General features: G+C 35.7%; 1 protein-coding gene across 4 annotated transcripts in view; it reads right to left on the bottom strand.

Annotated features, from left to right (window-relative positions):
- Positions 1–24,239, bottom strand: part of PDE1A (phosphodiesterase 1A) — a 243,374-nt gene that overhangs the window by 165,696 nt on the left and 53,439 nt on the right. Inside the window, exon 1 of one of the 4 annotated variants that reach the window (XM_047871056.1) lies at positions 24,188–24,208. The exons of the other annotated variants lie outside the window; for them this stretch is intronic. The gene's annotated coding sequence lies outside the window, so the exon portion shown is untranslated. Of the gene's footprint in view, positions 1–24,187; positions 24,209–24,239 lie in introns of those variants that run through there. 4 annotated transcript variants of the gene reach the window in all.

Here is a 24,239-nt window from a genome sequence, read left to right as displayed (position 1 = left end):
AGAGCTACAGAGACTCCAGATACTGGAATTAGCAAACACACAGTAAAAAACAACCAAGTAGATAAATACCAAATTGAAAGTAGCATCAAGAAGCTATATTATATGACATAAGATTTTTTAAACTATCAAGTGGAAATTCTACAACTGAAAAAATACAATATTTATAATTAAGAAATCAATAGACTGGCTTAACAGCAGAATGGATGCTATCAAAGAATGAGTAAATTAGAAGTTAAATCAAAATACTGTCCAGAATGAAGTAGAGAGAGACGAAAAGAGAAAAAAAGAGAGGTGGCATAGAGAACACAGTGTGAATATCTAACATATTATGTTTAGAGTACAAGAAGGAGAAAAGGGAGAAAAAGAATGGGGTTAAGGGTCATATTTGGGGAGATTACGTCATGAATTAGAGAACTGATGAAGGTCAAAGATGCAGGAAGAATGAAGAATATCATAGTAGTAGGTTAATGGATAAACCTAAATAAATAGTAACTATATAAATAGTAATAATATCTTGTATTATTTATAATATGTAGAATTAAAATATATTTAAAAACAAATTAAAAGGAGTAAAAATGGAGTTCAAGAAGTCTAATGCCTTGCATTTCTCAGAAGGCTAAAAGTATACATTAATATCAGATTTTAATAGGTCAGGCATAAATGTTATAATTTCTAAAGAGTCACTAAGAAGACTAGAAAGGGAATGTGTATCTTTCAAACTAATACAAGGATTGAAAAAATAAAATGACAAAAAGTACTCTGTTTAAAAGATGAATTAAAGGAAATGTAACAGGTAAAACCAAAAAAAAGTGAATTCTAGGTTGGCTAATTTAAACCAAAAATTATTATTATATTAATAATTATATTAAATTTAAACAGATTGAGTAGACTAAAAATGAAACTTTCTTAAAAGAGAAGCATATAAAATATAAGTAAACAGAAATATCAAAAATAAAACAATAGAGAACTACCATGCAAATATTAACCAAGAAAAAACTGGGTATCACGATATTAATATCGGACAAAATGAATTTAAAAGCAAAAATTATTGCTAGAGACATGGAGAAACACTACATAAATGTAGAAAATTCAATTCAGAAATACAGCAATTCAAAAAATTCCTCTTAACAGTATAACCTGAATATGTATAAAACAAAGTGACAGAGCTATAAGCAGAAATAGACAAATCTACAATCATAGTGGGCTCATTTAGTAGAGCTTTCTTAGTAATTGAGAAAAGATAGAAAATAAAAAGTAAATTCATTGAAGACTTGAACAAATCTGTTAACAAATTTGACCCAATGGATATAGATCCTGCACTAAACTGCATCCAATACTGTAAATAACAACTATGGAATACACATTATTTTCAAGTTTATGGGAAGCATTTATGAAGTTGACAAAATAGTGAGTCAAATCCCAAAAATTTCAAAGCAAATCTCGAAAAAATTCAAAGACTTTAAAACATAGAGGCTGTTCACTATTCACAATGCAATTCTGATAAACATCAACTAGAAAATCCCCCATATGCTTGGAAATTAAGAACTACATTTGTGATTAATCCATGAATCAAAGAAGATATTATACAAGATATTTTTGAGCTGAAAGATAAATGAAAATACAATATATCAAAACATTAGATGCAGATAAAACAAAATATAGGAAAATGCATAGCATGAAATGTAGATATTAGGATTGAAGGAAGGTTAACAATTAATGAGATAACATCTACTAAAAGAAATTAGAAAAAAAACAGCAAAGCAACTATTGTTTTTTTTCATATGGCTTGTGGTTTGAAAGTGAAAATTTTTAACAAACATTTTTATATGATCATAGCATGAGAAACAGAATTAGAAAATATATCCTGGTTTATACATTAATATATTTAGTGCCTGTTGTACAAGCACATGGCATTAATTTGGTAAGTTTTTTATTGCATGGATACACAACACTGTATTTTAATCAACCACTTATGGTATGTCTATATTTTTTAAATATGAAAGAGTTCTGAAGGTGTTCAGTATAACAACATAAGCAGTAGACCTAACTATATGATCTTTTGAATTTTATCCTTTCAGAAACTGCAGTGCACATGTTTCTTCTAAGATTAAGAGAAAAAATGGAAAATTGTCTTTACAATTGCCCCAATCTTTAAAAATTCTCACTCTTGAAAATTTTTGCAGCCTAATTGACAGGCTAGGATTTTACATGGATTTATATCTTCAGACTATTGAAGTGTTTTTGTAATATACTTATCAAAACCATCATGATTAAATTGAGTTTCAGAGTGGGAGAATTAGTATATTACCACTTATGACTTCTCATTTTTAGGAATTAAAATGTTAAACATCATCTTTCATGAAAATACCCAAAAACCATATTTAGTGTTTCTCCTGAATTATGTTACAACATGTAAGACATAGTAGTCATTTTATCAATGTTTTTGATGCCATCATTGAAATTTAATGAAAACCATTATTTATACCTTGCATCATACTACAAAAAATATGAATACGAGGAAACTTTCAAATATGTAATAAAGTGTTTACAAAGAAAAAAGGCACTAAGCTCATAGAAAACAAGAAGATCAGCATACACAAACACATTGCATGCTTAGTTGTATTATTCTTAGCAATGACTGTAAATTGGCTTCAATCTTCCTAGCTATGGCAACTTAATTATACATAATTTAATTGTCTCCAGACTGCACTACCCTGAGTGTATAAATGAAATCACATTTGTATATACGCCAACATTCTATAGCTTTGGCCTCCACTTAAGCTGCTACGTACAGCATTTTGAGCCTCCTTTTGTCATTTCCTCCATCATTAGTGTGTCTGGAAGATGTAAATATATTATCTTCCCAGGTCTGATGAGCCCTGTTGTATTATTTCCTTCAGGCTACTCATTGCATTTCACTTGCTGCTATTCTAGGCTCTTGACACTCACCTGGGTGCTTATTCTTCTCATCGTTGGCCTCAATGGCCAAAATGTGGACAGTAATCTTTCCCTAATAAATACCATAACACAACGGAGTTCAGGCCCTAATATTAAATCAACTTCTCCAAAGACCAAAAAATAACTGAGGCAAATTAGTACTTTACAACTAGCTACTTTATAAGGAAAACTGGTCTACAGTGAGATAAGCACCCACTGTGCATACCACTGTACATATAATCACCCAAAGCAGCCTATTGCCGCCTCTGCTTCTTGAACACCTCCACCTCCAGCCATGGCCTCTGCTTTACAATGATGTCATCATTTTTGCGATTTTCTCTGAACAAAGAAATATTTGGCACCAAAGGTGTATGATCATACCTTCACCTTTGCAAGACAAAAAAAAAAAAACCCTCCATCTCTAAAGTAATAGTATTTGTAACAGTGTGTTGGGTTTTCTTTGTTTTTCTAATTTCTTCTCTCTCTCTCTCTCTCTCTCTCTCTCTCTCTCTCTCTCACACACACACACACACACACACACACACACACACACAAAATTTAAAAAATCTCAGGAGCTCTTTTTTTTAATTTTTAAAATGGTTTTATTTATTTTTGAAGGAGAGAGAGAGAGACAGCATGAGCGGGGGAGGAGCAGAGAGAGAGGGAGACACAGAATTCGAAGCAGGCTCCAGGCTCTCAGCTGTCAGCACAGAGCCTGACACGGGGCTTGAACCTACAAACTGTGAGATCATGACCTGAGCCGAAGCTGGACGCTCAACCAACTGAGCCACCCAGGTGCCCCCAAAAATCTCAGGAGCTCTTAAGAAAGCTCATGTTATCCAGAGCTCAGGCTCAAGTTCAAAGTGTCAGTTATTTGCCTTCCCTGACAGAAGTCTCTGCAGAGAAAAACATCTTGTTGCAAACACAGGATTCGGAAATGGGTACCTTATCTTGAAGTAATTACAGAAACAAATTTTACATGTTTTGTATCCCAATTTGGTGATATCTGCCTTTTTCCCTTGGCTTTCTCTTAAGACTGAACTCTCTGCTCTTAGGATCAACCGGGATATCCTTTATATGTAGAACAATCCTTGACAAGGTTTTGGGGTGGGAAGAAGTGACTGCTTTCAAAGAGTGATTACAATAGTCCCCACCCCCCGCTTTCTCTGAGGGGAATACTTCCAAGACCACTAGTGGGTGCCTGAAACCATGAATAGTAATGAACTGCATATATACTTTTCCCTAGGCATACATACTTATAATAAAGTTTAATTTCTAAAATAGGCACAGTAAGAGATTAACAATCAGAATAAAATAGAATAACTATAGCAATATACTGTAATAAGTTATATAATTGTGTTCTCTTTCAAAATATCTTACTGTACTGTACTCACTCTTCTTGTGATGATGTGAGATAATAAAGTGCCTACATGATGAGGTGAAGTACAGTGAATGATATAGGCATTGTGATGTAGCATCAGGCTACTTTTCACCTTCTGACAATACAACAGAAGAAGGATCATTTGCTCCTAGACCATGGTTGACCACAGGTAATTGAAACTGTAGAAAGCAAAATGCAGACAAAGTGGGGGACTACTGTATTTAAGCTGATGAGTACTACATTCATATCTTCAGCCTGGACCTCTCTGCTTCAACACCATCTCCACTTGGATATTTAATAGGCATCTCACACTTAATTTGTTCAAAAAATGAACTGCCAATTTACCTTTCCAGTTTTGATCCTTTCTTAGTTATCCTCAGCTCAGTTAATAGAAATGTCATTCTTCCAGATGCTCAGCCCACATTGCTTCAACTATCTTTGGCTTTATCTTTCATTCATAACTCCATATCAAACCCAGTATTACCACTGTGAACACAACTTCTTGCCTATATTATACTGATAAATACTATCTCTTGCTTTCCCTCTTGCCTTCCTATAAGTTTATTCTGAACAAGGCTACCTCTTTGAAAAAGAAGTCAGCACTTGTCATTCCTCTGCCAAAAACCCTCCATGTCTCCCTATCTCACCATGAGTAAAAGCTGACTTCTTTAATATGGCTTACAGGCTGGCTCTCCATGATATTAACCTATTTCCTCCCAGACTTCCTCCTCTCCTGCTTCACCTCCTCTGAATCACACCTCCTCCAGCCACTCCATCACTACTCCTTGGATGCACAGGCATGCTTCTGTTTAGACTCTGAAATGGTTGTTATCTCTGCCTGGAATACTCTTCCTGACATATCTGTGTGGCTTTATTCCTTCATCCATCTTTAAGTCTCAGCTCAAGCCCTTCTCAATAAGATCACACTGACCATGGCTAAAGCCACTACCCATCCCATCTCTCCCTTTTCTCCTTATCTCCATCTTCTTCGTTATATGTCCATTAAGTACTCCACTTTCTAATCTACTAAGTTAATTTACTTATGCATCATGTTTACTGTTTATCATCTGTTTCCTGTAGGTTAACCCTCTACAAGGACAAGGCTATTTTTCTGCCTTATTCAAGAATCTAGAATAGTGTCTGACAAGCCCATAGCAGAAAATGTAAATAACTCTTAGAGGTATGAATGGGTTATCATCAGGCTTTTAGAGCTATATGTCTCTTAAAAAAGGATGACAAGCTAAGTCATCAAGGTTTGAATTTTCTAAAAAATAAACATCTTTTATATTTATTCATTTTAGTTTCTAAAAATCTAAAACACTTAACTTTCTAAAATATGGTGGAACTAAAGCTTCTATGAAAGCGTGGGTATTTTTCCTATGGATACAAGATCAAAGAGTGTAAATTAGGGAATTAAATAGAAAAAGTAGAGAGAACATTATTTATTCAATATGATGTCAGCAATTGTGTTGGATACTTCATTTCATATTTTATTATGTTTTTTTAAATCAAGTATTGTACTTTTGAAAGGGTAATACATGAAATGGTATAATGCTCTAAATGTTTAAAGTGGTATCGTAAAAAGTAAGTCTCTCTCCCATCTGTGATACCTGGAAGGCACCCAGTTCCTCTACCTGGAGGGAAAGACTGTGACAATTTCTTCTATAACTTTTTAGAGATGATCTATGCGCATACAAATATATGCCTATTGATATTTACACAATGGTAGTCGATCCTGCATAAAAATGAGAAAAACAACTCGGAGTATTTAAATGGCCATTCCGTGATCACTTTGAGAATAAATGGCAGGGCCTTCATTTGAGCTTGTCTATTTGACCTTAAACCCACACCAAGAAAAATCTCAAGTATTTCACCCAAGACCCCTGAGAAAATTGATTTGTCCCTCATAGGAACACATTTTCTTCATTTGACAGCTAGTTCAGAAGTAAACTATTAAGACACTCTATTATTCTCTGGGAAATTTTCTGAAGCAAAGCCTGAGATAAAGGTTTGTAAAGGCAGTAAGTCTTCATCTCTGTCAGGAAAAAAAGAAAGTAGCAAGATACAGAGTTTGCTTTTCCATTTAGCCTAAATACAAAAGCCATTTGGTTAGAAAATGCTTGCTTTAAATATTGGTAAAGAATTTTAAAATTTATTTTTGTTTAAAACTCCAGATATCCTTTGGTAAATAATCGGCCCTATTTCATGTTAATAAGCCAGGGGGGAGGCAGTATGAAAAGGCACCACTATAAGGAAGGCAGTCTCCCTCCCTTTGACTATTAACCTAATTTAAAATTGTAAACTCAGAAACTAATTCTAAAATCTTTAGAGTCTGTAGTCTAATGGCTAATTTGTGCTTTGCTTCTGCATAACTCATATATTCTGTTTGAATATTAATGTACTTGGATATCCATTTCATTTTGTTAAATTTATTTCTCCCCCATGATCTCCATTAATAACTTATTACTTCCTTTGCTTCTGAGGCAATCATGGATTGAAAACTTTTTTTTTTTTTACCTTTGTTAACTGTAGCATGCATTCAGCCCTTGGAAAGTTGCTTTTTATCCATCATGTAGTGAAACTCTCCAATACATACCAAGTGCCTAATTTAAGGCAGGTGGCAGGTTATGTACTGTGCAGTAAGATTGAATAGGGCATATTCTGTATTCTCAAAGAGTTCACAATCTGGTGGGAAAGACAGGGATATACATAAGTAATTATAATTCAAAGCCATTAGCAAAGAGATATAAACAAAGCACAATGAGAGCACAAAGGAGGGAATACTGATTTTAACAGAGAGATTCAGAAATGAAGCAGGGACAAGAAAGCTGAAAATTAAAAAGTTTCTGCAGCTGAGGTCAAAGAAGTTGCTGCCTGTTTTCTCCTGTAGGATTATGATGGTTTCCAGTCTCACGTTTAGGTCTTTCATCCATTTTTAATTTATTTTTGTGTATGGTGTAAGAAAGTGCTCCAGTTTCATACTTCTGCATGCTGCTGTCTAGTTCTCTTAGATACAGAGAACAAACTGAGGGTTGATGCAAGTGGGATGCTGGGGTGTTGCATTAAATGGGTTATGGGCTTTAAGAAGCACACTTGTTGAGATGAGCACTGGCTGTTATATGTAAGTGATGAACCACTGGGTTCTACTTCTGAAGCCAAGACTACACTGTAGGTTAACTAACTTGAGAATTAAAAAAAAAAAAAGAAAAAGAAAAAGAAAGAAAACTGAAAATTAAAAGATGTTTATTCCAGATGAGGGGGGAAGCATAAATAAAAGGCATACAGTTATGGTAGTACATGGTCATGTTTAAAGGAAGCAACAAGTACTTTTATGGGGAAAAACTGTCATGCTAGCCACAAATAAAGTGATATGTTTTAAACTGCTTACTACTCCTGGAGATTTAAAGACATCACTTAACTCAAAGTACCTTATAGTATGCTGATGTAAAGCCAACCGGTATAGCTGTCATTTCTTTGGGATCTACTACTTAGCCATAAATTCAAATCATTAAGAAAAATGATGTGGCTGTTAAAGACTGGCTTTGTATTAATAGCCTTGAAGACGCCAATAAGGGAAAAAGCAGGAAGAGATCATTTCTCCATTCTGTAATGTTGATAGAAAACTTCATGAGCTCAGGCAGGCTGTTAGACCCTTCTAGTAAGAAGGGGAAATGATCAGTCAAGAGAAAAGGAGTAGAGAAGAAAGGTGAATGAGGCTAATGAACATGTATAGAATACTTTAGTATTCTGTGGTCGCTGGCTTTGGGGTTGTGTATTACCCATATGAACTGCCTCAGACCACCTGACAGTAGGGCCACAGGTTTTATAGAAAAGGTGTCCTCCTGTGTTCTCACATGACTCAGGGAATTTCTCCTCATTTTTCTCACATGGAGTGACTATTTTTCCTCTCTTCAGCACATTTTACTGAGGTGTCTAGATCATATCTATCCAAATGACTCTTTGGACTCCATATTTTCCTGCCCATTCCGTTCTATTCCATTTTTTTAATCCAAAAAGCAGACCTGAGTTCCCCTTAGTTTTATGTCTGGCCACATCCTCAGTTGTAGCCCTGGGTCTCAGAATCTTACCTTGTGCCAGAGCTTTGGGCTACTACATGCATGGAAGGGTAATTAAACTTTATTCTAAATTCTAGTTCGAAATCGTTCTATACTTTTTCCTACTAAAACAGATTGAACTCAATGATTCTGTCTGTGAATAGAGGAAAGAATTCAAGATAGACAAGACTATGCAAAGGAGGTGGGATAGTTTAAATCCTTGTAAAAAGTGTTATTATAACACCAAAATAAGCTAATCTATTCTGATAAATGGTATATTAATAGGCATCTCCAATAAGGAGGTAGGTAGAATGAAATGTCATTGCTATGGTGATTTTAGTCTCAGGAGAATTGAAAATAACCCAAGTGAGTGTACAGACCAGACCTTTGACTGCTAAGTTTATTTAGTCAGAAAGCTCTTTGCTGTGGATGCTAAGAGCAGTATTTCAATATACTAAAGTTCAGATTACAAAATGGAGCTCACTGAGGAAAAGGGTAGCCCCCGTGTGTGAACAATTTAATTTTTTTAAATATCACAACTAAACATTATAAACATAGAATATGTCTGAAAAAGACATGCTTTCCATTTCTCTTTGCCAAAATCACATACTTGCCTCCAAATGAGCCAGCACAAATCAGTAAAGTAATATGGCCATGAGTCCATGCGATCTTAACTATAACAACAAGGTGAATGGAAAGCTTTTCAGTTATAGGCATTTATGCCTAGATTTCTGTCATGTTTTTTGTGTTCTTGGTCAGAGACTACATTGGTAGAATTTTTAGTAGTGTTTGTGACATTGAAAGGTACTTGAAATTTCTGCAAGTCATCAATCTTCTGGTTAGGAAGATTAAGATTTGTAGGGGCACCTGGGTGGCTCAGTCAGTTAAGCATCCGACTCTCGGTTTGGGCTCAGGTCATGACCTCACCATTTTGTGAGTTCCAGCCCTGTGTTGGGCTCAGTGCTGAGTCTCTTGGGATTCCCTTTCTCTCTCCCTCTCTCTCTACCTCTCCCCCACTCACACTGTCTCTGTCTCTCTCAAAATAAATAATAGGCTTAACAAAATTTTTTTAAAGGAAGATTAAGGTTTGTCAAGTTGCCTTCTTTTCCAAAGCCATAGACATCTAAGCATGGTACTTAATCTGAAAATTAAAACTCAAGCACAAACACACAGACACTCAAAAGACAAGATAATTTAAAGTCTCCAGAGGGCAACAGTAGAGGACTATTTTGACATGTTGTGATTTATATAATCAGGTGAAAGTAGATTGGACTTGCAGACAGTTAATTGCCTCATCCTAGAACTGCCTCAACTGTCCAAAATGCTGAAAGAATGCTCAAACTAATGCTCATGGTTAACACAAAGTATTTCTAAACCACTTTATGAAGGTATGATAGACATATGAAAAGCTGTACACGTTTACTGCATACACCTTGATGAGTTTGGAGATAAGTATACTTCCATGAAACCATCACCACCGCTTATGCCATAAACATATTCTTCACCTCCAAAAGTTTCCTCCTGCCTTCTCTATTTATTATTAGTAATTACTATTATTTTTGTGATAAGAACACTTAATATAAGATCTGCCCTATCAGCAGATTTTTAAGTATACAATGTAGGCACTATGCTTTACAGATCTCTAGGACTTGTTCATATTACATAACTGAAACTTTAAGAATAAAAAATCTTTTTTCTAAACTCAAGTTATAATAAAAATTCCTTTTGATAGTTTTAGTTTACTGGGTTCCATCTGATTTCCAATTTTTAAATAATCATTATTTAAGCAATATAACTGAGAACTAACTTTGAGCCAGGCACTAGTCTAAGGCCTTGGAATATGGGGATGAATTCACCTCACTTTCACATAGTTTAGTGACATGCAATCAGATATATAATAATATTTTGAGTTGAGAACTATTACAGAGGTATGAACAAAATCCCACAAAATGACTAAGGTGGGGAGTATTAACTCTGGATGGGCATAGAGGACAATGGGAAGTAAGGTCATTCTAGGCAAAGTATATCAGCAGGCATATGAGAGAGATCATGTCACAATCCTAAAACCATACTAGGGTCAAGGTTACAAAGCTAAGGGTGAAGATAGAATTGGTAGAAGACAAGGTAAGGGGAACAGTCTGGGATCAGGTTACAAGCAAACTGTAGGATTATAGAACAGATTAAGTCAACTGGATCTTATTCCAAAGATAATAGGGAGTCAACTGAAGCTTAATAGATATAGATTTAATATTATCAGATTTGATTTTGAGGAAATTAACCTGTGACAGAAAGGAAACTGAACTAATCTAAAAATACTATTAACAGATAAACTGTATAGGAATATGCTAATATGGTAGATACAGATAGTAAAAAATTCAGTAAATATTTTATCAATGGATATGTGTTTTTTATTAATTCCCATCATTCATGGATTTGAGATTATTTGTCAAATGATGGAAATGCAGAGAATATCAGTTACTTTAAATATTCTACAATTCGTATATTTTATAAGAAATTGCATTAGGCTGATCCTCTCCAATTTCCCAAAGTACAGTTTTCACTTCTATGAGGAAGCTATTTGAGGGTATTTAAAAACCACCCTGATGGGGTGCCTGGGTGGCTCAGTCGGCTAAGCTTCTGACTTCACTCAGGTCATGATCTCACAGTCCATGAGTTCAAGCCCCACATCAGGCTCTGTGCTGACAGCTCAGAGCCTGGAGCCTGCTTCAGATTCTGTGTCTCCCTCTCTTTCTGTCCCTCTGCCACTCATACACTCTCTCTCTAAAAAGTCAATAAACATTGAAAAAAAATTTAAACCCACCCTGGGACACCTAGGTGGCTCAGGCAGTTAAGCATCTGACTTTGGCTCAGGTCATGATCTCACAGTTTGTGAGTTCAAGCCCCACATTGGGCTGTCTGCTGTCAGCACAGCACCCACTTTAGATTCTCTGTTCCCCTCTCTCTCTGCCCCTTCCCAGCTCATGCTCTCTCTGTCTCTCTCAAAAATAAATAAACATTTAAAAAAGAAAACATTAAAAAAAAACCCCACCCTCAAATGACTGCCCCTAAGTCAATACTGACAACTAAGGAATAAAAAGGAAAAAATAAATCAACCAGACTAAATCAACAGGAGTACATTCCTCTTACACACCCACTTGTTGCTTAATTACAAAAACACATTGCTTTAAACTTACCAAGGTTGGTTCTAACTCCTGAACTACACTCCATAGAACAGCTCTTAAAATACCACTCCTCCCAAGCCAATCCCAATTGCTATCTAGGGGGACTTTTGTAATAATATATTTTGCCTCTTGTTTACTCCTTACTTTTTTTAAAGTTTGGTCAAAAACAATGGTTTATTCCTCTTCATCTACATAGCTTATAACTCTACCATAAAAAAGAACATAAATTTCTTTGGTTATATTATTTCTTCCACTGAACTGCACATTAACTAAATGAGATCTTACCTTACAGTAGCAGTGATTAAAAGAATAGAGGATTTTTCATGCTTTGTCTATTTTATTTCCACTTTTTTATTGAGGTATTACATACATACAGAAAAGTGCACAAATGTTAAGTTACAACTTGATAAAGTTTCACAAATGAACACATCATTGGGACCAAGACCAAGAAAGACAAACAGAACATTATCAAGACTTCAGAAGTTCCACTTATGCCTTCTTTCAGTACTTAGCCAACCCCTCCAACAAGGAGTAACTATTATCCTGACTTCTAACACCATAGATTAGTCTTGCCTATATTTGAATTTATATAAATGGAATTATACTGTATGTACTCTTATATACCTGGCTTCTCTCATTCAGCATTATCTTCATGAGATTCATTTATACAGTTTATTGTAGATATAATTTTTTCCACAATTTGGGGTATTTGGGTAGTTTTCAGATTAGGGCTGCTTAGGTAGTACTTCTATGAACATTCTTGTTCATGTCTTTAGATGAATATATGCATGAATTTTCATAAGGTATTTCCCTAGGAGTGGAGTAGTTTGGTTATAAAAAATGCTTATGTTTAGCTTTAGTGTGCCTGGCTATTGTATCTTTATTTAAAGATAAGGAAAAACGGCTTCTCCAAAAATGGCTACATATAGGGCTGGCTACACAATTTTCAGGGCACAGAACAAATCAAAATTACAGGCCCCTTTTTTTAAAAGCAAGAAGTACACTTAGATGTGTATTTTTCCTCTGTTCTGTGACCTTTCTCTTAACTTGGTATTTAATTAGATCCTAAGTAAAGAAAAAATTTTAAATTGAAATTATTAGCATGGATTTTAGTCTTTATATCTATGTTGTACAATGTCAGTATTAAATGCAAATATAAGAGCATTCAATTCATACTGAATTGCATAATTCTTATTTCAGAGAGAGCCTCATGCAACCCAGAATAAACACAGGTCAGACTTTGGAAGGTTGGAAGAAGGAAAAGAGAGACCCCAAGGTACAGAGCTGGCCAAGGAGACTCTCTGTCTGGAGCTCAGAATTCCCAGAGTTATGTGCAGATCCTGATAAGTAATCAGGAGACCACCCCATGGATAGGTCAGGTACATGTTGAGATCTGATGAATGACAGGCTCTTCTTTCTACCAGCTACTGAGGCAATACACAAGGCCCCACCTATGCATGGGCTCTGGGGAAACTATAGCAGGTATCTCCCCTTTAAGAGACTACTGTCCAATCTACAGTGAATAGGAGACCCTCAAGTTTCTTTAAAAATAGGCAGTGTTGCTGCCAGGCCATCGTGGGGCCTAGAAGCAGAAACTAATCCACTTAGGCATAGAATTCTGTCATTCTAGGCTTCTCAAACACGGTCAAGAAGAGAGGCACCTACAAACTCTAAGAGAACATCTTCTGTGCGCTTCTCAGTCTGTGAGGTGGGCATGGCCAGAGGAGAGCCACAGCAGAGACCAGGGTAGAGGCCCCCAGTACTCAGCTAGGACAGTGCTGACCCCACCACTACTACCACCAGTATCACCCCACCAGCTGCCTCACCCATCGGTCTTTACTCCCTGCCCCATAATATTCTGATCCTTGATTTTCCTTATCCCAAGGAATGGCTCTTGTTGTTGTAACTCTGTTACTTGTATTACTTCATTTTATCTTTATGAATTATGGCAAATTCAAGGTTAGCTTATAGTGAAAGATGGCCATTTTGCTTTTCCTTGTTTCAACAATATTAACAAAAAAGTACACTGACCAATAGAACATGTTCTTCTTGTAATAATTTGAAGAAAAAAAAAGCATTTGAAATAGGCAGACTTTGTCTTCTAGGGACTCCAGAAGCAATTTCATTAATCTCTGATACCTTCTAGCACCACTGGAGTACTATAGACGATTTTGCCCTCCGAGTTCACTGCTTCTGCAGTTTAACCCGCTGTTTCTCAAAGTCATCATCAAAATTTCCATTCTTTTCAATCTGTAAATGCAGATAAGTGCTTAAATCTTCTAATACATTAATAATGGCCATAGTTAGGGGTAGTTTCTAGATGATTGCTTTCCTCTGACTGTCTCAAAATGATGAAATATAATTTCCTAGAGAATAACTTTGAAAGCTGTTTGGGTGATTGACCACATTTGGAAGATATTTTTTACGACCTGATTATCAAGTGAGGGAAAATCAATAGCAGTTTAGTGTACAAAAACTAAAGATAACTGTGTATGTGAGATGAAAATATCTGACAAGGTGATTACCAGAGAATAAATCATTTTACATCACAAATTTGGAATGTTTTTCCATGCATGTCACAAACAAGTCATTTCATTCAAAGTGTTTCAAGTGTCAGTGTTGGCACCTTACACTGACATTTTAAGATCAGTCACAGCAGTCTGTTCTAACTTCTGAAGGTAAAATCAGAGCCAAGACCCTGTCATCCCTGATGTGTTGTGTGCATGTAAACTTACTGAAGGCAATGAATCTGAACCATAGTTAGTTAATATTAATAATTTACTTGATGTTGATGTTCTGGGAAATAATCTGGATTAAGAAGGCAACTGGTAAGCACATGGCTTGTCATGTACACATTCAGGGAGCCATATGCAAAAAAAATACAAGAAATATGCACACAAACATACCTAAAATAAGGTTAGGTTTGTCAAAACATTTACAGTGTGATGTGATAGAACCTTCCATGGATCTCTAGCATTCCTGCAAGACTGCAGGACCATGACTGATTTTCGCACAGGCCATCTCTCAGTTTGTGGTTGAAGTAAGCAACCCTCACGGTTGAGGGCATGTCTTTGGGACAAAGAGCAGGCTTGCCTACTGCTAGCTATGAAAAGGTAGATTTCCTAAGCTCAGTGTTCCTCAGCTGTGATGCAGTCAATGTGTCCATCTGAGCCCTTGTGGGAGCTGGGAACAAGGCTGGTAGATGCACAGGTGGATACTCATAATGCTTGCAGGGCCCTGAGGAATAAAGCTTCTTCCTTCTGACCCAGGAGTCTCATATCTTCTGACAGTATCTCTGAGGCAGTAATAAGCCAATTTATTAGCTTTTAAATAGGGCTAAATTTATTCTAAGACAAAGGGACTTAAATATAAAATACTAAACCAAAATTGAAATGGAATATACAAATAGTCTAACTTCACATTTCATTTCCAAGGGAAATGGAAAGAAGGAAATAAACTAAAGAAGACATGAAAGAAAGAAAGAAAGAAAGAAAGAAAGAAAGAAAGAAAGAAAGAAAGAAAGAAACTATTTTATGGACAGCAAGACAAGAACATTCAACTGACTGCAAAGTAATGCTCATCCCCTAAAAACAATGATTCATCGTGTGGGTGTTCTGCCCAATTGCTAGCTGGACTAAAGGAGTTGCCTACAAGAGTTGACTTGATATATACAGAAAGCATTTAGTTTAGATAAGATTTTGTAAACAAAAAACAGCTGTTACATTCAGTTAAGCAATGAGTACATTTCAAGTAAAGGAAACCATTAGCCAACCTGCTTCTACAGTGAGAACTTCAAAATCATTTTTCTAAATCAGCATTTTAACCTAGTATATCACAAATATGTGAGGCATACATAAATCAAAATTCAATACTTGAATATTACATTTCAGCTGGGCTGGGCCTGAGAGTTCCGATGAGATAACTATAAAGTTGTGGTAGTTAAATATGAACATCTGGATTGGCAAAAATGTACCCTGACAACTGCTACCCTAATTACATATGGAAAAGTTACATGTATTTTACAGTTGAAAGCAAACACTAATGGTCATGGCAGACATGCACACTGAGTTCAATTATACTTCGATTTCACCGATTTTCTAAATATTAATCAGTTAATTAATTATTTAAACTGCTAGCATTCATCAATGGTAGCAGCTTAATTGCACTTGATAAATCTAGAATTCCTTGGTGTGAAATGGATATATGAAAATCAAATACATGTATGGAATGCAAATGTAGGCTTACTTACTGATTGCTTTATATCTGAATGTATGTGTTCTAATGCTTGCCTTTCTGTACTGAAGTATAACTAAAAATACAGTTGACTAACTTGCTAATACACCTGGTAAAAAAAAAATGTAAACCAAATATGGAGAAAAAGGGGGATAAGTAGAAGACTTGTGTTGTAACTCACATGAATATTTAGCATGAGCCAATTTTTCTCATACACACAAGAAACATAAAATACAAATGAAATATAAAATTAGCAATTTATCCTCATCAACAGTTAGATAATGAATTAATTTCTCAATTTGTTTTGCTTTCATACTACAGAGAAGATAAAATTTAAGTATATATGTATATTTTAAGACTTTAGCCCAAAATAATTGTTACTTTAAAAAATAAATTTTATTCTGATATTTCTTGTTCTTATAAAATAAGTCTAGCTTTGGAAGTAAAATTGTAAAACTAGGAAATATATAAAAAATATTTCAACCATTTCTGAATGACTAGATTTCATGTCTACATGTTTTATGTGGCTTTTATTACAAGCGTATATCACTCTCATCTGAATTTTACATGTATCCATTAATACTAAAATCATTGCTATCAAATTCAAATTACCTAAGGCATTTATTTCTTAAAAATAATTTCATGGTAATTTTTATTTTAAAAAGGTTTTACTTAAGGTCGAGTTTGGTAGCAATGCTGTTTCTATGACAACTCATGATTTCAGTATAGTTCCTTCACTGCAGGATTCAAAGTGAACAATTCTAATTGAAAACACATTTAATTAAATTTTAGGTTTTTGATTTCAAATAACTCTCCCTTTAAAATGGTTTGTTTGCAACATTTTCAAGTTGCTTTGAGTTATAGAGATTTTGAAAAAAAATGAGTTTACCAGCAGTTTTATAACTGTTGTTCATATTCCAGGACAGGAAAGTCCGAGTTGGGTAATATCTAAAATGTAAGAGTTGCACAATTTGAAACAGCTCAAGGTGAGTTTGACTGTAACAAGGCTTCTAAACTGCCCTGCTAAGTGTTGATACTAATACACAGTTGAACCATAAAAAAATACGAAGATATTTTACAAAATTGCTGGAATCCCAGAGACAGAAGACTTTAAAGGAGATTACAGAATGCTTTGGTAGAACAATAAGCTACAGATCTAAAAACAAAAACAATAGGTTACATGCCTTGGGGATATATGCTATGTTAAATAAATACATTTGTGCATCTATTTGAAAATGAAAAATATTATCTTGAAATTTTTTAATAATACTAATTAATAATCATTAATTTATTAATACTAAAATAGAAATTAGATGCTAATCATTTCCTGATAATTGTTCTTATGAAATGACAGTTCAATGAAGTACTGAGAGAGGAGAGAGAAAAAGCATAGAGAAAAGTTAAATAAAGAAAGAAATGAGAAGAGGAAGACCAGAGAGGAGAAGAAACATAGGTCTAAACACTTAGGTGACATCAACACTATCATCCCCAAAATCTGTTTATTGCTTTAAATCATCTTAACATATATAAGGGAAAAGCTTAAAAAACAATATTACATGGGGCGCCTGTGTGGCTCAGTCGGTTAAGCATCCAATTCTTGATTTCAGCTTGCGTCACGATCTCAAGATTCCGTGAGATCAAGCCCCACAGCAGGTTATGCTCTGACAGCAATAAGTCTGCTTGGGATTCTCTCTTTCTCTCTCTCTCTCTCTCTCTCTCTCTCAAAATAAATAAACTTAAAAAAATAATATTATATAAATTATCACAAGTTGGCTGGCCTTTCTTTAGAACAGGAAGTCAATCTGCAACATTAAAAGACTAGGCTATATTGAATTATACTGTTGACAAGCTTTGTAGAGTTGCACAAAGTTTGTTTATTTCTTTGGCTATTGGATCATTATGATTCAAATAAGAATATCACTATTTCCTGTATCAACTCACAACAGAAATACTTAACATTAATAACACCTTGGTGAAAAGACTTATGAAATGTGGATGTTTGTGCAAAATACCTCTTGGTGTTTTCTTAAACTGAAATAATTCAAATATAAAAGACAAAAGTACAAAGTAAATTACTCTTAAATTAATATTAAATACCCAATAGCCACTCAAGACTCTTCCTCCAAAGAAAAGCTACAGGATTCTTCAATATGTTTCTGTACCATCTGTGAGCTTTTCAAAACACTTGGCATTTGAAAAGATGATAAATACTTAAGAAGACCACACAGATCACTCTTCTCAATAGAGCCTCATACTAAGGCTTTACTCAAAGTCTAAACAACAATATAATCCCTAAGAGTAAGAATATATTATTACAATGCCCTTTTCGTTCCTTAGTTGCTATATTGCTTTGGATGGAACCTGAAAGAAACCAGCTTTTAACTGCTCTAAGTAATGTAGACTCCAGACATGACTTTGAACTGCTCCACTATGCAATTCAAAGAGGGCTCTTTTGAGCTAAGCACATGCCTCAAAGAAATAACTTTACTGTTATCAGATCATGAAATATACGGTATTAGATTCCCAAGCAATCTGTCCTGAGGCAGCATTTGGCCCCACTGAGGCCTGAGCTCTAAAATTATAGATTAAGGGAGATGGAAGTGGGCCAAGCAGTGGCACACCTTTGACTGTGATGAGCACTGCTGCCGTTCTTACTTCTGGTAGGTGGACATTTGTTGATTGCCTCTCAACCATTTCTTAGTCACCTACCCTGTTCCTCACAGTTGCATGAATTTCCCACTTCTGTGTTTTGGGTGTACAAGATTCCACTCTTTCACATTCAGAGTTATCTTTTCAATATAGATCCAATGATGTCACCTTTTCTCGTAAATCCTTCAATGGCTTCCTAGTGCTCCTATGTTTGTGAGAAGCTATAAAGAGCCTGATCCCAAGCTTCCTTTCCAGACTTATCTCCCTCACTCTGATATTCCCTCCCTTCAGGACACCTAACCAATCACCGCTTCTTAAATCTGTATCTTCAAACCCCCACTATTTTGCTCATGTGCTTTCATCTGCATGCTTTCTAAAATCTTAACATGCTTCCAAGCAACCTCCTATTTGAAGTTTGGTCTGACACACCTAATCAGAATTAATCTCTCCTCTTTTGTGTCACCCTGCAGTGATGTTTTTCATCCCCTGTCATCTCCATTTCTTAATCACCATGATATTTTTTCATCTAGTATCATCTCTGTGCTTCTTCTAGCACTCTGTTCAGATTTTTTATCATAGTATTCAATGAACTGTATTATAGTGTATCTGCATCTGTATTTTGTTTTCCTAATACACTGAGTTTCTTGGCAGCAGGGATACATAGTTAACAGCTAACATGTACTGAGGGCTTGCTAAGTGCAAGGCATGATTCTAAGCACTTAACATGCATAAACCCATTTGATCCTTATAACAACCCTAGGAGGTTGGACTATTACCATCCCAGTGTTAAAAATAAGGAAACAACAGCAGAGAGAAGTAATTTCTTCAAGGCTTTGTTTCTTGCTATTGGAAGAAACTGTATTCATACTCAAGTCCTCTAACTCCATAACCCTTGTTCCTAATCAATTCCCTATACTGCTTTTTTCCCTTCTTTTCTTCCTCCTTCCCTCCCTCCCTTTCTCTCTTTCCTCCCTGTCTCTCTCCTCTTCCTTCCTTCCTTCCTTCCTTCCTTCCTTCCTTCCTTCCTTTTTTCTTGACTTCTCAATGTCTATTGCATTTTCTAACATGTAGCTGTACATGTTTCTTGAGCAAATTAATTAACATTCTTTGAACATGTATGAGTAGGTCTTAGGGAGAGGTAGGCACAACATCTTCCCAGACAAGCTCTTTAAAAGTTTAATAAATCTAAGTTAAATCATACATAAACAATTATGTTTCCTTAGTTTGAAACTGATGACAGCCAGGATCCATTTGAAGCAAAATTTAAGTACACTCCGTCAGAGCACACTAATTCATTTTTTTAAAAAAAGCAAAACAAAATCGAGCATGTTAAAACATTAAAATGTGTAATAAATAATGGCAATAAACCCCTCTATCCTATACTTGCAGGGTTTTATTGAGTGACTTCATAACGTAAAACTGCTTTTAGAGATGACAAATTTACAAGCTCTCAGCTGACACATCCATGATTAATGTAAATGACTTTTTCAGCTTGAAATCAGCATCTACGTTTAAGAATTCAGATGCCTAAGTTTGTATCTGTATTAATACATTTCCCTCAGTTTGAAACATCATTTTTACACATCAAAAAGATTGCTTATGTCACTTTAATTAAGTATTTTTTGTTTGTTTGATATCCATGTCAGGATAATAATTGAGTAGTTAAAATCTGTATGGGACTGTATGTCATAGACACACTTCATGCTGCTGAGACTAAAGCTCCCAGAAATCAAGAAAAGTAACAGGGAAAAGGTTACAGAAGGCATTTTCCCATGAGCTTTAATTCCCTGCATTCATAAACCTTCCTGTCTGAGGAAACTCAGATGATCACGCACACCAAAAATTACCCAGCAAAGAAGGGTAGGCTTATCCTAAGATTGCCAAGCAATGGCGTGTTTATTTAGCTTTGTGTCTTGAAGACAGTCCAATGATTTTCTACAGTTCAAGCCCTGAACTCCTAAATTGTATAGAGTCTTCAAAATGGAATCCAAATACCATGAAAAGAAGAGCTACAGAAGTTTCAATGTAGCATTCCCCTTCTCACAGGGATTATCATATACAGCCTACACATTTAAAACGCATGACTCTGGGCTCCTTTTCCCTTCCTGATTACATCTACTCCAGACACTGACTTTGACACTGTTTGGGAACATTCAACATAGATACCACTTCTGGAGAAGACATGATGAATTACTACAACATGTCCTAGTACAAATGTGTTTGTGATTAATCTTAGATTTCATTATCTGACATGAAAGAATCATATTTTACATGTCTTAAAATATTAAGTTCTTTATCATCAACTTTTAAATTTGTATAACCCCATCCATCATTCACAGTGAGGCAATAGGATCTGGCAGGTGTCCCAGTTTTATCTAACTTGGTTTAGAAGCTAACTACAGTACACTTTGTGAGGCACTGTGGGGGCAGCTGAAAGATCTCACTAGAACACTCTTTCAACTGCAAGACCAAACGTAGGAATTGAAGATCCATTATTTTTATTGTTTGCCTCAGTATGAAACAGGTTTTTTTCCCTAACTTAAGGTTGATTTAACCATTAGGCACAGTGGGCCCAGTGCCTAGGGCCCATGCTATATTTAGAGATTCATGGAAATTTTCTAATTTTAACTTCCTTTAAAATATGAAGAAAAAGTGAATATAATAGTAATGAATATATCTTAATTAATTCCACTTGGGTTTGTTTTTATTTTCTTTGGTGAAAGGAGCCTAAGAAGGCAAAAGTGCCAATGGCCCAAGAAAGTCATAATGCAGCCCTGATCTTAGTTGATATTTTTGCTGAGTGGATTCTTGACAGGCTTTAAAATATTACTGTGGTTCTCAGAGAAAGAGCCTTAGACTAATAAACAAGTCCTGGGTGCACAAGTTATGAGTTTTGTCAAATGGACAAATCACTTAACCTCTTCTACTCTCGATTTCTTTATCTATAAACATGAGTAATCATATCAGTGGCTTATGTATTTGGCACTCTCCTAGTTATAAGACTTAACTCATTTAATCCTACCACAACTTGGAAAAGGGTTGACCTAAATGAGACAGACACTATAATCACCATTATACACCTGCCTAAGCTGAGGATCCAAGGGTTGACCTGATTCCCCTAAGTACCCACAATTAGTGAGTGGTACAGCAAAAATATGAATCCAATATGATTTGAACATCTGTTTTCTTTCAGAGTCACTGTGAGGATCAGTAGACAAAAGAAATGATTTCTAAACACCTAAGCATCATTTAAATGTAAAGTAGTTAATTGCAAATGATGGCATTTGCTTTGCTAACATTTTTCCCCAAAGCATTTTTTGATTCAAATATGAGAGCTACATGTAGATGAAACTACTTGTCACCTAGGTTTTGTGCAAACTCATGAAATGGTAACATAACCTAGTCTAATATGAGTGCAGGTGTGTATAATATATGTTATTTTAGTCATACATGTGTATATATTATGAGGATATTGGTGGTCAATTATTAAATTCAAATTAAATTTTAAATTATTCAAAAGATAGTAGGGGTATTTGTTTTTAAAAAAAAAAAAAACTTCATTCTGTAGGAAACACAGCCACTTCAGAAGCAAAATGTTGAAAAGCCAGACCACACTTTTCTCCATGTGGAAATCTTACTAGGGCAAGTCAGGCTCTAACTCAGAGAAGATAAGGGAACTAAAGTTCTCCCACCCTTCATGCTTTGAGAAGGCTTCTACTTTTCCCTAAGTGCCAAACACTCCAGTTGAGGGGCAGCAGGGGCTAAGTCATCCTGGGCAAAAGAAACAGTTTCCATTGCTGGTCAGAAGAAATGCCACAGAACGGAACCCTAGAATGTTAGTGGTGAAAAGGACGTGGTTATCTGTTGTCTCCTCATTTTATGAAAATAAAAAACCAAGGTCAGGCCAGAGAGATGATTCGAGCAGATTTGTGGCAGAATCTGTTTGTTAGTTTGGTACTTCTCTCATAATAACATGAGAAGTGTTAGTGGGAGGAACATGTATTTATTCTGCAAATCAAGCCAGAAGACTGAAGAGATGACAGTTTAGAGACTTACCAGTAAATGGAGAAAGCCTCCCCCACCCCGACCCCCCCGCCCCGCTCCATGCTTTTGTTGGGGCTGAACATGAGCAATCTTACTAAGAATTATTGGGAACATAGTGTAGCACAGCCATCTCCCACTAGGACAGAAATAGGTGATAAAAACGTTAAACAATGACAAACAATCACAAGAATGAAAGTTGACCAATTCTGGGATGCACAGAGCTGCAAGGGCTCCCAAAACATGGGATTTTTGGTACTAAAACTGAAACCAGGTCCCAGGAAAACCTGAACAAGATGCCAAAGACATTGTGTTCCTTTAAATTTTCAATTTACATTTCTAATCTTCCTATTATTTTCAGATTTGTCCGTTGAGAATGTGGTTGTTGATATTTAATAAACATACAGATACAAGCACACACATTCCTATAGAGAACGGAGGGAAGAAAACAAGATACAATCCCTACTTCAAAGACATGTTCTAATGGTGGAAGAGAGATTGAAAATAAACACAGTAAATAAATGAAGTACACAGTATGTTATAAAATTCTAAGTGTTATTGAACAAAACAGAACGGAGGAAGAGAACTGACCCAGAGCAGCAACTTTTTTTAGGAGGATGGTCAGGGAAGGGCCTCACTAACAAGCTGACATTGCAACATAGACTTGAGGGAGATAAAAGACTGAGCCACATGGATTACTGGGGAGAAGTGTGTTCCTGGCAAAGGGAACAACACATACAATGACTCTAAGCAGGGAGCAAGCTTTATGTGTTTGAAGAGGAGTGAAGGTCCAGTGTGAGGTGGGAGCAGGGTAATAAGAGATGAAGCCAGAAACGAATATTCAGATTCTCCAAGCCTGTTCAGCTGCATCATGCAAAGCTGAATAGGCAAGGTTGGACGGCTAAAGACATTTAAAATAACATTAACCACAGAATGGTTTTATCAGGAGGAGTTAGAAACTAATGCCTCTAGAGACTAGCAAGGCAGTGGTCCCAGTAAAAGATGTTTACCATCAACTACAGATACGAGGTCTGCTTAGAGCACTGATGAACATGTGCAGTAATTATATGATACTCATAATCTCATGAGTTTTATAGATTGAGGAGAGAGTCAGTACTTTTCATGTTTAAAAACAAACACAGATAAATTACTTTGGAAAACAACTATTCTATATCACATGAATAATGCCATTTCACATTTGCTAATAATTTGCTTTGTACACAATAAGAGGCAACAGTGATATTAATTACACTGATATTAATAAAGAAAACTAACCCATTTCACAAATATGTGTGAATTTGATCATTCTTAAATTTCAGAACAGGGAGCCACACTTGAGGAAAACATTTCTGATGTAACAAGTAGAGAGACTACAAAGTCGACACATACCTTCCAGAATTAAAATGTAAGCCAAGAGATATTTTGCAGATGTATGTGGTATTAGCCAGCATCTGGTCTGTGACAGTGGTGATATGAAGAGCTGGAAATACTACTGGACTATTCAGAAGTAGGAAGATGTAATCTAATCCTCAGTAGCTCTCCTATGACTTGAGAATCTCCTCCTCCACTCCTTACACCACCCCTGCACAACTGGACTACTGTCACGGACACTGGACTATTAATCAATCTGCTCTTGTTCCTCTCCATACCTTTTCCAAAGTTACCACTCCAGCTGCAAACATGATCATGCAATCATGCCATCTTCTTACCTAAAATTCTTCAGGCACTTTTCTTCAACTTCAGAATAAATTCCAATCTTCA

Source organism: Prionailurus viverrinus, chromosome C1 (assembly GCF_022837055.1).
Source record: "Prionailurus viverrinus isolate Anna chromosome C1, UM_Priviv_1.0, whole genome shotgun sequence".
NCBI classification, from domain to species: Eukaryota; Metazoa; Chordata; class Mammalia; order Carnivora; family Felidae; genus Prionailurus; species Prionailurus viverrinus.
The sequence above is the reverse complement of the archived record's forward strand: the minus strand, read 5'-3'. Positions and strand labels throughout refer to the sequence as shown.